The 15776-nt window shown below is 37.0% G+C and overlaps 1 long non-coding RNA gene across 1 annotated transcript; it reads left to right on the top strand.

Moving 5' to 3' along the window:
- The first annotated feature begins 1289 nt into the window (after positions 1-1289).
- LOC125183106 (uncharacterized) lies at positions 1290-15760 on the top strand. Its single transcript, XR_007164294.2, has 4 exons — positions 1290-2126; positions 3584-3702; positions 7971-8139; positions 14920-15760. It is a non-coding gene; the product is annotated as an uncharacterized lncRNA (long non-coding RNA).
- Positions 15761-15776: the final 16 nt, after the last annotated feature.

The following is a 15776-nucleotide window of genomic DNA, read 5'->3' as shown; positions in this document are numbered from 1 at the left end:
AGCTTCTAAAATTGGGATAATCAAAACTTTCTTCAGCTGTAGCAAACTGACATCTTGGCTTTCCATCACCTAGTATCCAGGATGACAATCTTCAATTACCCTTTAAATTATCCATTCACTGTTACAGTTGACTTCTGTTAATTATTCCTTCTGGCAAACCTGTGATTTGCATCTGATTTAAAATTATTAATTTCAGTTTCTAACCAATCTGTATTTTATTATTTGTAGGAAGATGAGTTGCTGGAGAGTAACTCTGAAGAAAGGGATCTGGGGGTGCTGGTTGACAGCAGGCTCAACCTGAGTCAGCACTGTGCCCTGGCAACCAAGACGGCAGTGTTTTGGGATGCATTAAACACAGCAGAGCTAACAAGTCAAAAGAGGTGGTTTTCTCCCTATATTTAGCATTGGTGCAGCCTCACCTTGAATATTGTGTGCAGTTCTGAGCTACGCAATATAAAAATGATGTTAAGAGGTTCAAAACCATCAAGAAGAGGGCAATAAAGCTGATAAAAAGGCTGGAAGGCATGTCCTATGAGGAGAGGCTGAGGACCCTGGGTTTGTCTAACCTGGAGAAAAGAATCCTAAGAGGTGACCTCATTGCTCTCTACAATTTCCTGAGAAGTGGAGAGGGAGGTGCTGGTCTTTTCTCACTGGTAACCAGTGATAGGATGTGCAGGAATGGCACAAAGCTGTGCCAGGGAGGTTCAGACTGGACATTAGGAAAAACTTCTTTACCATGAGGAGGGTGGTCAAACACTGCAACAGGTTTCCTAGCAAGGTGGTTGATGCTCCATGCCTGTCAGAGGTCAAGAGGCATTTAGACAATGCACTCAGTAACATGCTTTAACTTCTGGTTAGTGTTCAGGCACTTGATATTTGTACGTCTTTTCATGCTGAACTATTCTATTCTATTCTATTCTATTCTATTCTATTCTATTCTATTCTATTCTATTCTATTCTATTCTATTCTATTCTATTCTATTCTATTCTATTCTATTCTATTCTATTCTATTCTATTCTATTCTATTCTAGATGGTGCACATATTACTGCAGTAATCTAGAAGATATTTAGCCATCTGGAGATCTCAAAATGCCCTCAGACTGTACAAAGGAAGTTTCCAAGCAGCCTCACTTTCTCACTTACTATGGAACACTACTAAATCAGAAGTTTAGTTAATAATATTTTACATTTAGTTTTAATACTTGTTCTCTCTATTTCTGCGAAATGTCTTATGAAGAATCACCTGAGTTGATGGGGGTGGGGGAAGGGAAGGGAAGAGACAGAAATATTCATTATATTTGTGCTCAGACTGTTGGAAAAAGGAAAGGCTGGTCAGATTCAGTGGGTACCACTTTTTGATAATTTCAGTCTTTCACAATAACTTTCAAAATATTGATGAATTTGGGTAATACTTCAAAGAACCAGTTCACAAATACCATCAATGAAAGTAACAGAGATGGGAGCTCAGTGGTTAAGCAGGCTCTGAAAAGTATTTTGAGGAGCAATATGAGATTTACTATGATGGGTGTCATGATAGCAGATCTTTTATTTATATCACAAACTTCACTGGACCTCATAAGACTGGAAGTCTATATCTTTTTATCTTTTTAAATCAAAGACATAGCAAGAAATACTAGTGATGGTACTCAAAAGTTTTAGTACCCTCTCTGAGAAACTGCCAGTGTTACATTGGGTGATTCATTTAGCTCCCCAATACCCATTATGTCATTTGCCAAATGAGGATAAACTAGAAAGATTATTAGAAATATTGTAAGCACTGTTGCACTTTAAAATTTCTTTAAATGAAATCAGAGGTTGTTTCTTTCTAATGGGTACATTGCAGACAGAAATCAATTAGTGTGATAACATTGCTATTGTCCAAAATGGAATCTTATTGGAATGGTTTGATGTCTCATAATTGCATACTGTATGATTCTTTGACTCTTATCTCTCCCTCAGTCTGTGAATTTAAAACCATCAGGAAGATGTCACATTGGTATGAGTATTCTTCAGTGATAAGAACAGTAATTGTTGTAGGGAGACTTCTTAATCTTGGGTCACTCAAATCCCTTTTAAAGACAGCAGGTGCTCTCCAGAACAAGCATTAACAAGAAGAGATTATGAGGTAACCTGTTGTTCTTTATATCTCAGCATCTCATGACAAAGCTTACCATTGGCCAGTGTGTTCAGAAGCCCGTCAGTACAGGGGAAAAAAATCAAATGTGACTCAGGAAGGAACTTATGTTTTCAGTACTAAAGAAAGGATTCATTTTAAAGGCTGAATACTGAGAACTGTTGCAGGGAAATTTAGAAGATAATTATATGAGTGAATTATAAAGGCAAGAACAAAAAATATTACATCCTTAAAAAACCCAAGCTACAGATATTAATGAGGTGTATAATCAGAAAGAAATTCTCCTTCCTTTGAAATTAAAATCCAAAACTACATTTTGCCAAGTTCGTGATGTGTTGCAACTTTCTCTTTTCATACTGTCCCTTGTCTTCTTCCCAACTGTGGTAAATATGGGGAAAGCAAAATATTTATTCTAGCACTGAGGACTTCTTCATACATATAGGGTTGTGCTGTGGGCTGCTTAGCATTTACAGGATGAACTGCTGAAGATGAACATGCTCAGGGTCTAGCAGAGCTCTCTCAAGTACTATCATTGTGGAACAAAATTGTTATTTTCAGCTCTCCGTCCTTAATGAATTTTTGGATTCAAATACCAAGTAAATTTTGTTAAAATAAGATTTTATCTAATCTCGTTTCCATCAAGATCATAACACAAAATTATTTGAGTGAAGAACATCTATGGCAGTCTTTGTGAGGTCAAGAATTAAGAACACTATAAATCACTGCTTTCAGATGATAAAGCTCACTTTCAAAAGCAATTCAAGAAAAGATTTTTTAAAGGTATTTAAATTCAGAGGTGTACCTAGCACTTTCTAAGAGCAAAATAATCTCAATGAGTGTTAGGGGCTTAACCTTTCTTCACTCTACTTTGAAAAAAAATCACCTAGGCGACTATCGCTGTCTTTCAATTCCTAAATACTTAAAAAAAATCTGGCCTTTGATAACCCAAATCCCCTTGACTTCCAGTAAGGCTTTTTGTCCTAAATTCTAGATCCTCATAGGTGTTTTGGGGTCTAATTCTCTTAAATTAAAATATGAGTTAAATGCCCAAGTACTTTTGAAAATCTGAACCTTAGTGCTCAAGCCACTTCTGAAACTGTATTAGACTACTAATCCCCTCAGGAACTTGTGAAATACTTTTCCACAATTTCTGAGAAACCGTTCTAGAGAAATTTGCTTTGTTAACCACTTGCTTTGTCCCAAAGTTTGTATATCAAGCTTGTGTAATGTTTATTATGGAGAATGTTTTAAACTTTTTTTTATCAAAGAGGTTGTCAAATCTTGAAATGAAAAATTGTAAATATAACAAAAGAATATATTTATGCTTTCAGTAGGCAAATGTGTTTTTTTAATGGAATTTAAATAAATGGATTTTTTATGATGAAAAAAGCAACACTAAAAGCAGTGATTATGTTTTTCATAGTTCATTTGCCTCCTTTGCCCTGCAGATCTTGTACAGAAGGAAAATGAAATCCCTGGTGAAGCCTACAGTGTCATCGACTCTGAAGAAGGACTCAGAGACCCATTGGTGTTTAATGACCCTTATTGGCCTGCACGAACGAAACTGGTATGATCTACTAAAAGAGACATATGGTCCTTTAGAAATATTAATAAATACTATTTTCTTCAAGGGTACACATTGTAGTCATGCATTTCTAAACACTGCCTATTTTCAGATGACTGCTTTTAGAACTATAGTCCAGATTTGGTGGGAAACTGCATTCATTTTCATTAGTATTTGACCAACAGCAGTGGCATTTTACCTATGCTGCAATCATGCAGTTTTAAAGTTCTTATTATTCAGAAACATGATATCAATCTAAATGAAACACAAAAGGTGAGAGAGGTAAACAATAAAATGAAGACCAACAAGAGTTATTTACAGGGCATAGGTACATTTTATAATATATTTATGTGGTGATACCCCATAGTTATAGGTAAGTGTTGAAATATTATAATGTCTCTGTATTGATTGCATCATTAAAGTAAAATATAGAATTTAAGAACATTAATTACAGTTGGAGATGAGGTAGTAGCAACTGAAAGAGATAAGAGTAACAACGACCTGGATGATGGAACTGAGTGCACCCTCAGCAAGTTTGCTGATGACACAAAACTGGGAGGAGTGGCTGATACCCCAGAGGGCTGTGCTGCCATTCAGAGGGACCTCAACAGGCTGGAGAGATGGGCCAAGAGGAACTTCGTGAAGTTCAGCAAAGGCAAGTGCAGGGTCCTGCACCTAGGGAGGAATAACCCCAAGCATCAGTACAGGCTGGGGACTGACCTGCTGGAGAGCAGCTCTGCAGAGAGGGACCTGGGAGTGCTGGTGGGCAGCAGACTGACCACGAGTCAGCAATGTGCCCCAGTGGTCAAGAAAGCCAATGGTATCCTGGGGTGCATTGTGTATCCTGCAAGAGTGCTGCCAGCAGGTCAGGGGAGGTGGTCCTGCCCCTCTACTCAGCCCTGATGAGACCACGCCTGGAGTGCTGTGTCCAGTTCTGGGCTCCCCAGTACAAGAGAGACATAGAACTACTGGAGCAAGTCCAGAGGAGGGCTACGAAGATGATTAGAGGACTGGAGCACCTGTCATATGAGGACAGGCTGAGAGAGCTGGGCCTGTTTAGTCTGGAAAAGAGAATACTGAGGGGAGACCTCATCAATGTATATACATATCTCTAGATATAAATATCCAATATCTAAATGTCGAGAGGATGGAGCTGGTCTCTTTTTGGTTGTGCCAAGCAACAGGACGAGAGGCAATGGGCACAAACTGAAGCACAGGAAATTCCGGCAGAATTTGAGGGGGCATTTCTTTGCTGTGAGGGTGACAGAGCACTGGAACAGGTTGCTCATAGAGACTGTGGAGTCTCCTTCTCTGCAGATATTCAAAACCCGTCTGGATGCCATCCTGCAAAGGGAATGCTGGAAAGGGAAAGGGAAAGGGAAAGGGAAAGGGAAAGGGAAAGGGAAAGGGAAAGGGAAAGGGAAAGGGAAAGGGAAAGGGAGAGAGAGGAGAGGGAGAGGAGAGAGGAGAGGAGAGGAGAGGAGAGGAGAGGAGAGGAGAGGAGAGGAGAGGAGAGGAGAGGAGAGGAGAGGAGAGGAGAGGAGAGGAGAGGAGAGGAGAGGAGAGGAGAGGAGAGGAGAGGAGAGGAGAGGAGAGGAGAGGAGAGGAGAGGAGAGGAGAGGAGAGGAGAGGAGAGGAGAGGAGAGGAGAGGAGAGGAGAGGAGAGGAGAGGAGAGGAGAGGAGGGAGATGGGAAAAGCAAGAAGGGTAGAGGAGGAGAGATAAAATGAAAATGCAACATCTAATCACAAAAAAAAAAGAAAAACATTTCACAGTAAAGAAGAGTAGTAAAGATTCAATTAGAAGAATTTAGGAAACAAACAGGAAAAGAACAGATTCCAGTTGTAACATAAAATAAAATATATAGGGCCAGAAACTATTGTATGAGCAAGCTTTAGTTAAGATGGTGTTAAAATGCTGAATATGCCTAAGCCACTCAGTGGATAGTCCCAGTGTAAATGAGATCAGATGGGTAACATTGTGCTTTGTGCTCCTCTCTCGATTGTGTGTCCCCAGAAAAAAAGCATATTCATGGCACTCTTCTGCAGTCTTTCACTGGTTCTAAACACTGTACAAGTATAAAACAGAGGTGACAAATTTATCTTTTCAAAAGCATTTGTAAAACCAATATGACTGTTTCTGCTAGCTTATCATTTCTTCCTACTTTACAATACTTATGAGAGATGGAATTGAATCTGGACATTTTCTGAAAAGTTTCATGAGAAGCTTTATGACAATTTAGGTGAATCAAGATTCTTCCTAAAAATCAATTCAGCAGCTGGAAGTAATGTACTTGTCATATGGGAAAAATAATGTGAAAGAAAAATTAGATGTATATATAAGAAATTAAACTGCGAGGAGATATCAAAAAGCAAAGTGATGAATGCTCAGAAATGTTTGTTGCAAGATTATACAGTCGTCAGAGATACAAATGTTCAAAATATTTTTTGTCTAATTACATCCCAGTGATTTAGAAAGACTGCAATCCATGTGAACTGGTACATTCCACATAACACTGTGTCATACTCTTAATGTTGATGATTAGAGTCCTTTAACAGACGTACATGATCTGTGTCAGATTTTGCAACACCATGGTAGGAGGAATGGAAAAGGTGCTTCTGCCTCTCCTCACTGTGAATGCACGAGGGAGAAAAATCAAAGTCTAACAGGGAATGTCAGAAGTTCAGACTTCTCTGTGACGGGGCTGATGAAATGCAAGTGTGCTGTAAAAGAGCCGAGTCACATATTCTTCCTGGTGAAGCAACAGAAAAGCAAGAGGAATTGTGATTTTCCGAGTCCCAATAAGAACTCTTTACCCTATCCAGCTAACGTAAACAGCTTTAGGATGGATTTGTATTCACTTTGGAGTTTCCTTGCACTACTAGAGAGTTTAAACTTGTCATTCCCCGTCAGAATTAATTCTCTGGTCTGCTCCTCTAGTATTACAATTGCCTTCTCTTGAACAATTAGAGACATGCTTCAAAACCCATCAGGTATGGGAACCAAATTTGAGTGTTACATGTTGAAAGTATTCAGGAGACATCAATTAACCACCTTGTCTCTCTTCTGAATTGTTATCCTTCAAATGTTAGTGCTGACAACCATAACAAAACACACTATTTTGAGAGGATCATGGCAGCTTTGAGTATGCTTCCATGTGAAGACTGGGGGAAGTGCAGAAGCATCTCCATTTAGAAAATCTACCATTGGTTTATTTTACTCTTTCTGTTGTATTAGTTATGAGGTGACTAAACAAATATGGAGAAACAGTATGTAAAACAAATTCAATTAAGGGTTATCCAAATAATGTAAACATATTTAATACTGCAATCTGTGGATTGCAAGCAACTCAAATTTGAATTAGAGACCTATTTTTCATTGTGTATGCCCTACATGAGCTTAAAAAAAATGCCAGGAAAATGGATGGCATAATGATTTTGGTAGCTTGGCAGACTTACAGACTTGGTTCATTTCTCTCTGTGTTGACTTTGTCCTTTACAGTCCACAGATGGATAAATGTATTAACATGTAGTTTACCACACAGGTCAGGGGATCTTTCTCATTTGCCCTTGAAAACAAATGTTCTGTCTGCTCTGCATGGATAATTCATAAGATTTAGTGGCTCTTCTCTGCATGTTTGGCATTCAGAAATGTTGCTTCCCCAAATGTGTAACTGTCTTCTGCACATGTTAGGCAGTGCACTACTGCTGAAAGCTGGTTACACATTTAAGGGGTTAGATTTGTGTCACACAGAGATTTTTGGTTCTTTAGTACAAAGTCACATTATATTATGTTCCTAATGATGAAAATCTCCCAGTTTCATGAATACCAGAACATAGTGTTTGAATGTTCTTTAGACACAATCAAATTGTGTTCGTTGAAGACAACCGTTTGATGGCTTTTAGACAAAAATAATAGCCACTGGACAAGAAATACTCTTCCTTATTTTCCACTAGTCAGTGAAATAATTTAATGTATATGCATACATGTGTTTGAATACAAACACATAAGTAAGGAAAGAAGCATAAATGACAGAAAATAAAGGGCAAAGATAATAACACCCTTGAGTTTCTCACTGTTAGTAATTTATGTTAGCTGAATAACTGCACAATGATATCTAGTATGCAAGAGTGTTTCAGTGTATACAGGACAGAAAGAAAGTAAAATGAGAGACTAGAAGAGAAAAGCCAGTTATCTAAGTGAGGCAACTAGAAGATGTGACACCTCTTGTAGATATTGTAATTTATTTTTTTTTCTTGGTAAACTGTGCAGACTATTTAACTTCCATGGAGCTGCAGAACTCATGCTATCTACAAGGCTAGCAGAACAAAAAACTGACCCTGCTTCAAAGAGCTTGTGGTAGAGTAAAATAAACCGTTGAATATTTTCAGGATACAGCCCCTCCACGCCAGGATGCAGTGAGACAGTATTGATCTGCTGGGTAAGCAGCAATCACATTTCATCAGTAGTTTAGTCATTATTGAGTCTCTAGTCATCATAGTAAAATAAAGATTTGATATGTGACTGTATCTGGGCATATACTCACAAAAATGAAACAACTTGTTCAGCTCTGCTTTGCAAAACTGTCTTTTCTGTCTGGACAGAGAAGATTTGTGAAGGTATGAAAATAGGAACAATTATTATGCTTTTTTCAGAATGAATGAAATATAAAGACATTTTAAGGACAATTCATGTTCCTGAAACCATAGCTACACAAAGATTTTAACTGGCACAAGACATCACTGCCATAGAGTTAGGTGTTTTCCATAACCTCCTACTACAATTTATTTTTCTCTTGTCCCTTGTGCAGCTACCAACAGGGATGCTGCTAAATGGTGAACCTCAACAACTGATCCAAATTAAAAATAATATGATAAGGATAAAAAATAAGGTTTTGGATCCTTAAGTTCTCCTACCAATTCATTTCATGACTACAAACATGTTTATGACACCTAAGGAGAAGAGGTAGGTGACTCAAAAATGAGAACTAACACCTCTTAGGAGCAGCACTAACTTCTTCTAACTGAAGATGTCCATGTGACTGTGAAAGAAGAAAAACTGTCTCCAGAAACAAGAACAGTGATAAAAGTGTATTACATCCTATCAAGTCTGAGTTTATTGAATATTTGTCATCTCCATGAAGTTTTTTGGCACAATAGCACCAGTAGTTGATTAGATATTTTTAAGAGATCCTCAATAATTTAATGCTTTTTGTTGTATTGTGTTTGCACCGATTAAAAGATATACTGAATGCTGTACATAATTACGTTCATAAGAGAAGAGTATTAGGACAGCTGCTGAAATTCAATCTCTTTTATGAGCAGCTAACATTTTTTTATTTGATAGCAAAGTTAAGAAAGGTGTGTTTGACTGGAATATGTGAGTCCTGGCATGTAACTGTGTACTTGTGCTGGCGGTTAAAGTGACATATTATTCTGCGGGGATTTGGAAAACATCCTGCATCCCCTAGGTCCAGGGGCTACTAAAGAGCATCATTGCCAGTGACCATGGGCAGCATGAACTTTTGTTCCTACTGCTGAAGAAGAACCTATATCTTTCTAGTCCAGGTGCTGAAGCTGCTTCAACAAGCAGCTGGTGTATATACTCTGCAGTTCAAGCACTTGTTTTAGTCCTGTATGCCTTGGAGTTAAACGTCCCTGTTACGCTCAGCCCCCAAAGGTATGCTCACTGAGAGAAAAAGTGAGAAGGCCTTCCTGCCTTTTTCTGGTGAATCAAGGTCAACCATTTCCTGCAGCTGAGTCCACAGGGCAGGTACATCATCGTTGTTGGTGCACTGTCAGTGTACAGGTATCAGAGCTTGACAAAATACACCCCAAACACAGCCGGATTGCAGGGCTGCAGAGGTCTTCTGATCTGCATGTGAGGGTACATTTTATTTTGTCCTTTCATGCTTGAAGAATAAAGCATACAGATTCTTCTTGAACAGTACAGCTGGGATAGATTTGTCTGTTGTTTTCCACCATGCCCTTTCCAAAGTATGAATCAAGCCCAAATGCACAGCATTTTTGGCAAATGATTTCTTCTACTCTTGCCTTTCTCTTCCCCCTCCCCTCCCAGCTGACACACAGTGACTATAGGGGGCAATACAACCTCATTGTACAGCCTGTGTACATTGCCTGCTTACCACATTAATAGGCAGAAACTTTCAAGACTCAAATTTTACTTCTTGCTTCTGAATAATTTGTATCATGACAAAGATAAACTATATTGCTACTTGATCTCTAGAAAATGGAAGTTTTAACTTCAAAACAGCTTTTACTAGTTAGATTTTTTTTATTTGAAAACGAACGTAATAAATAGTGATTTTATTTCCTACCACTAATTCAAATTAAAATCTAAAATAAAGAAAAGACACAAGAAGGAAAAAATAATTTTTAAATTCATTTGACATTGATCACTAAGCAGAACTGCTCCAAGTCTGTATGTATCTCATATTCATGTAATTCAATCTTTATGCCTGTCAATATTTCTGATGCAGTTTAATTTCTTCGGATCGGTTTCTTCCTGACATAATGCATGCTTCTACAAGTTACTCCAGTTCAGAATGCTTAAATGATACTCCTATATTTTCATGATTTTGTGAAGAAAATGTTTATAAATTAAAAATACAGAAAAGGAAATTGCCATAACAATAAAATCACCTCTAAATTAATTTAGTTGTATTTTTCTTATATTAATTGAAGTGCACTTTACAGTAAACAAGTGAAGAATGATAACAATGATAATTTCCATATCTTCTTCAACATTATATATTTGTGTACCTGACTTTTCCTTCTTCAATATTTCTGCTCTTAGTAAAGGAAAAGTTAGAAGATTCAGAGCTGAATTTCTGTTAACCTGAGCAGAAAAGTTGTTGTTACAGACTATTTTCTATTATTTAATTTTGTTTCATTACAATTTTTGACAGTTACTGTTTACCAGAATTTCCCTGAAGCAAAAATGTTTTAATGCTCAACACACGCATTAAAATATGTTCTATTGTAATATGCTAAATTCAACAGAAATATAATTTTACCAGAAATCTGTGTTTAACAGTGCAGCACGTAGAGCCTCCAAACACAGATGAAACTGGAACTTTTATTTGAAGGGAAAACAAAGCCAGCAGTAATCTACCTTAGTACTTAGAGTTAGAGCTATGCGATATTTTTTGTAATGAAATTCAAACGCAGGTGAAACTAATGCAATGTGGATTTTTGTTGTGGAAACGTGGCATAGTTTGAAATATATGCTTTCATACCTGTTGGCTTTATAGGACTCACAATCAAAATCAGAATTTCCAGATGAAGTTCCTTTTTAATTTTCTCAAACATTCAAATTCCAGAGGAAAGTCCACTGACTTCACTGAATGCTGAAAATTCTGTTTCTAATCCTCTATTGTGAACACTTCAGGTTTACTCAATAGCTTGCTGACCTTTGCTTAGCCATGTACACATTTCACTGGGAATTTTCAATGCTTTTTTCACTAAAAATCGTGTTCGACAATATTTCCTGATCATTAACGCCTGTGTACCTAAAGCATAGATGAAGCACATCTTCTACAAGCCCAGAATACAAAAACTATACCTTTTCATATAAGCACACTTTCTTTCTATTTGGTTTTTGTCAGATTCATGTGAAAGACACTTTTAATAACTCCTGGTGTTAGATACTGCTGGTGAGTCTGACTGGTTATTAACGTATGGTGGTAGGATTTGATCCTCCCTTTCCACTTTTTCTCCAAGAACAGTGCTTAAAGTGAGGCTAGCAAATAATCTTTTGAGGTTGATGGGCCATGCTTATCCACTAAAATAAAAACCAAAAGCCCCAAAAGCTGCAGAGTAGATTTTATAACTTTGAGGAAATAAATGAACAGTTTCTGAGCTGAGGACTTGGGCAAAAAAATTGAAAAGAAAAAAAAATCAAATTAAAACCATGGTTAACTATTCACCACAGGAAAAGAGTTCAAAGAGTTGAATAGACTTTCACCTTGTTCTTTCTCATAGATGACAGCTGAAATATTCGCCATGCTCAAAATATAAATGGAAGAGCTGCACTACCAAAAATTGTAGTCTTTTACGTGGGAAGTACTGAGTGATTCGATCAACTCATGTAAAAATGGAAAATCATTAAAAGTAGGTAGCATTCATCAGAATGAAGTATGAAATCGAGGAGACACTTGCAAGGGGATATGATATAGAACAGTGGTATTTGGAAAATTTCTAATATGGTGTCTGTTTTTAAGACAGGACCAAAAAGAGTTCTTGCGAATTAAGACCAGTGAACCTCACCTTGCTTCTGGGGAAATAGATTGAGAGTCTAATTAAGGATAGAATAGTTCAGCAAATGGATAAGTATAACCTAATAGGGTCAAAGCTGCACAACATCAGTAAAGGGAAGGCATGCTCCTCTAACCTGCTGAAGTGCTTTGAAAAAGTTAATAAAATAGTAGATAAAGGTGACCCAGTGAACATAATTTATTTGGATTTTCAAAAAACTCCCTATAAGGTCTTTCATAAAAGACTATTAAGGGAAAAATATAACTATGAGGTAAGGGGCAAAATCTCACAGTGGATTAAAAATTGAATAAATGATGGCGAAAAACTTGCACTGAAAGTCTTCACCTAAGAGTGTAAAGAGGTTAATAATAGGAGGCTCTAAAGGTTCTGATTGGAGCCTGTGTTAATATAATTTTTAATGATTTGGACATTGCGTCTGCTAAAATGGACATTAAATATTGGCTAGCCAAAGTGAGAGGACAGTGAAAGTAGGGGAGATTGGTTAGACTGACAACATGTACATTTTACCTTGGAACAGTGTAAATTCTGGTATTCATTTTGTGGGTTATTTTGGCTTCAGCATCATATCACGTGCCAGGTTCTTTCAGTTAGAATTATTTTACTGCTCTCTGAGCAAGTCTCCAATAGGTACCTCTGCAGCACCTGTGTGAAGTATTTCCCCCCTCTAGGTGTAGGAGTAGACAGACATGAGAATGAGGAATTCCCATCTGCCGTCACTGCACCTTTTCTGCAGGCAAACCAGGATGCATGGCTAGAAAAAGAGCTGTTTATTACAGTAAATCTTCCTTCATAAACAGTTACAGGGTACTCCTATGCCTATTGGGTCTTGCTGGAGCATCTGTGTTTTCTGAGGTGCTGTTAACTTTATTATGGCACTGAGGAAATTACTGGCACTAGTCTACCATCATCTGCAGCCCAGAAAGTTGTAACTCACTGCCTTTTTTCTTCTCTGGAAGCTCTCACCTGCTAATTCCCAGAATTACTCCCAGAACTCTCAGTCCCATCTCTTTGTGAATTGTCTGTGGGAACTACATTCAATTTTGCATCTCTTTAAGGTATGGACATCTCTGCTGATTGGAGCCCAATGTTAAAGAGGATCAGGAACCTTTGCCTGATCAGGTTCATCGTTCATCCAGAAATGACTAAGCTATTAGGTTGTGTGTGTGTTTTTTTTTTCTTCTTCTTCTTTTTTTTAAATTTATTTTTATTTCTTATTTTGCCCTTACTGTCCTTTCTGAAGTGCATTGAATTTTAACTCTGTAGGAATGTTTAAAACATTTTCCACTGAAGGACTAAGTAGCATTTGTTGAGACCATGACCTTATATGAAGCATATTATATTTATTTTACCTAAGATACTCAGTTCCTGCTATTCTGCAGGTGTCATACCCATTCTGTTGAAACATTCAGTTTTTTTAAATGCTAAAAATGTGAGTGCTAACAACTGATATCTCCCTTCACAACTCATACGGGTCTGTCTAGCTTTAGTATAAGCACAGTGAAGAGAAACTTTTGTGTTGCTTTCAGTAATTCTTTGTAAAAAGAATCTGTTTTACCATTTATACTGAGGCAAAAATGCAATCTCTATAAGATGCAACATTTTGAAATACGAGTAAACACAGTAGGAAAAAAGATGATTTCTTGGCAAAAGAAATGTGTGCAAATAAAAACACTAAAAATAGCATTTATCTTGATCAATAACTCATGCTTTCATTTTTTTGTGGAAAATATTAATAGAGTTCTTTAAATAAAAAAAGACCTTTTTTTTTTTTTCCTCTTTTGTTGTTGCAGCCCTGTTTGTATTTACATCCAGTCATTTATTGCCCATTAAAGAAGTAATGCTATGTTAATGTAAGGGAAAAAATCAATGCTACTCAGATCAGTAGCTGTGGGGAAACAGTGCAGCAGCTGGTTTGCAAACAGCAAGCCCACATAGATCAATGAAATTACAAGCTAAATCTGCTGATGCTCACAAACTGCTCCAGCATTGTGATGTCTAACCTTTCTCAAGTTCAAGATCTCTGGCAAACCAGCAATAGCTAAATGGAAATAAAAAAAAAATAAAAAAAAAGCAAGCAAGCAAGAAACAAAGAAAGAACATAACAGTCTAGTGGAAAATTTTAGCATGATATGTAATATTCCACTTTTGAAGTTATCAGTATAACTGCACATTTGTAACAGATATAAAAGCCACTGTAATCTCCCAGTGAGCAAAGCCGCAATCTACACACTCTGGAGATTTTCTGCCTTAAGAATGTTCAAATCTGTCACATATTACCTTGAAATGTAACACTGGAGGGCTAGAGAGTACTTCAGTAATATGGTTGTTAATATGAATTCCAGAAAATAATTTATCAATGAACAACATTCTGTGATGTGCAGTGTCTTTTATTTTCTGGCATGGTTGTAGCCTTTAAAATGGTTTGAAATTTGTTAACTTGTAAATTAAACATATAAAATATTTGACTTGTTGAATGCAATATTCTTTTACATATTTGCCATTCCTTTGCTATTTTATGGTAATGGAAGGGACCTCTCTTACCCCAAGAAAAACAAAACTGGGATTTATCAGTATCATATGAACAACATGCCTTATAACTGATTATTTTCAGGGCAGTCCTTGCCCTATTTGTCCCAGTTTTTAAATACAGCAGAACTTTTCAGGCGTTAATCAACAAGAAGATACGGAGAACCTGCCTCTGAAGATTGCTATAGAATGGAATACATTTTAAAAAATAGAATAGAATCCTTACAAAGGAAGAAAAAAAAAGGCATCTTGAATATCCTTCAAATATTGACATATGTATTGGGGGAGGGGGGAATATGTACTCTGCAAATATATAATTCTTATTGTCTACTAATTTCCAATTGCTTTATGTATAGTAATTGAATGTCACATTTCTATTTTGTTCTACTATTTTGCAGGTTGTAAATTGAAAACATTGAGAGGCTGAAAGGGCATAGCAGAACAGAAAATGGAAGCCATTCCTTATTAGCTGTCTTCTGTTGTTGAACTCTTGCAATATGTTACAAACTATTAACGTTGAAGAATATTCAAGATTATTTCTTATAATGTCAATTGTTTCTTCTGGAAGGACCATTTTGGAATTTGACATAAGAGTTACTTTTCTTCTCCATCTTCCTCGGGTACCTAATAATGAAAAAATGAAGGGAAATTTCCATTTTGCAGTGGTTTTTTTTTTTTCTCTTTTCCTTATAGCTCTTCCCAGATACAACTTGTTTCCTTCCATTGCTGATTTTTATGTCAATTTGTTTCTTTGCAGTGCTACTTAGCAGCGCTGATAGCAGGACATTTCATGCTTTATGTGGAGGAAAGACTGGTTGTGTCATAGCTGTGATAATTACTAACAAGGTGAAAGTTCTCTGTATACAATAACGCTGTTGGTGTGTGAATACTGATGGAAGTCTCTCCTTCTACTGAACTTATTGGCTAGGAATGAAACAGAAGTCCAGCAGAGCTTACGAGCTGATGTTCCCAAGTTTGATCCAAGATCAACGATGGCTGTGGGGAAACACCAGGATTTTCTCACACCTTCTTAGGTCAATGACATAGGTTTGCTCACATTCAGGATAGCATTTCTAACAACTGTGTCTTCAGGTTCTTTGTCTTCAGTGTAAGGTATTTTTCTTTTTTTGGACTTTATTGAGAAATTGCTTGTGAAAATATTGAAACTGTTGAGATACAACTGAGCTAAAGAGAAGAGGCCTATTGATACCAGCATGACCAGGATTTCACCAAAGGTCTTTTCTGAAGCAAAATA

This window comes from Anser cygnoides, chromosome 3, assembly GCF_040182565.1.
Source record: "Anser cygnoides isolate HZ-2024a breed goose chromosome 3, Taihu_goose_T2T_genome, whole genome shotgun sequence".
Classification (NCBI taxonomy): domain Eukaryota; kingdom Metazoa; phylum Chordata; class Aves; order Anseriformes; family Anatidae; genus Anser; species Anser cygnoides.
Note: the sequence above shows the minus strand (reverse complement) of the source record. Positions and strands in the feature narration are given on the sequence as shown.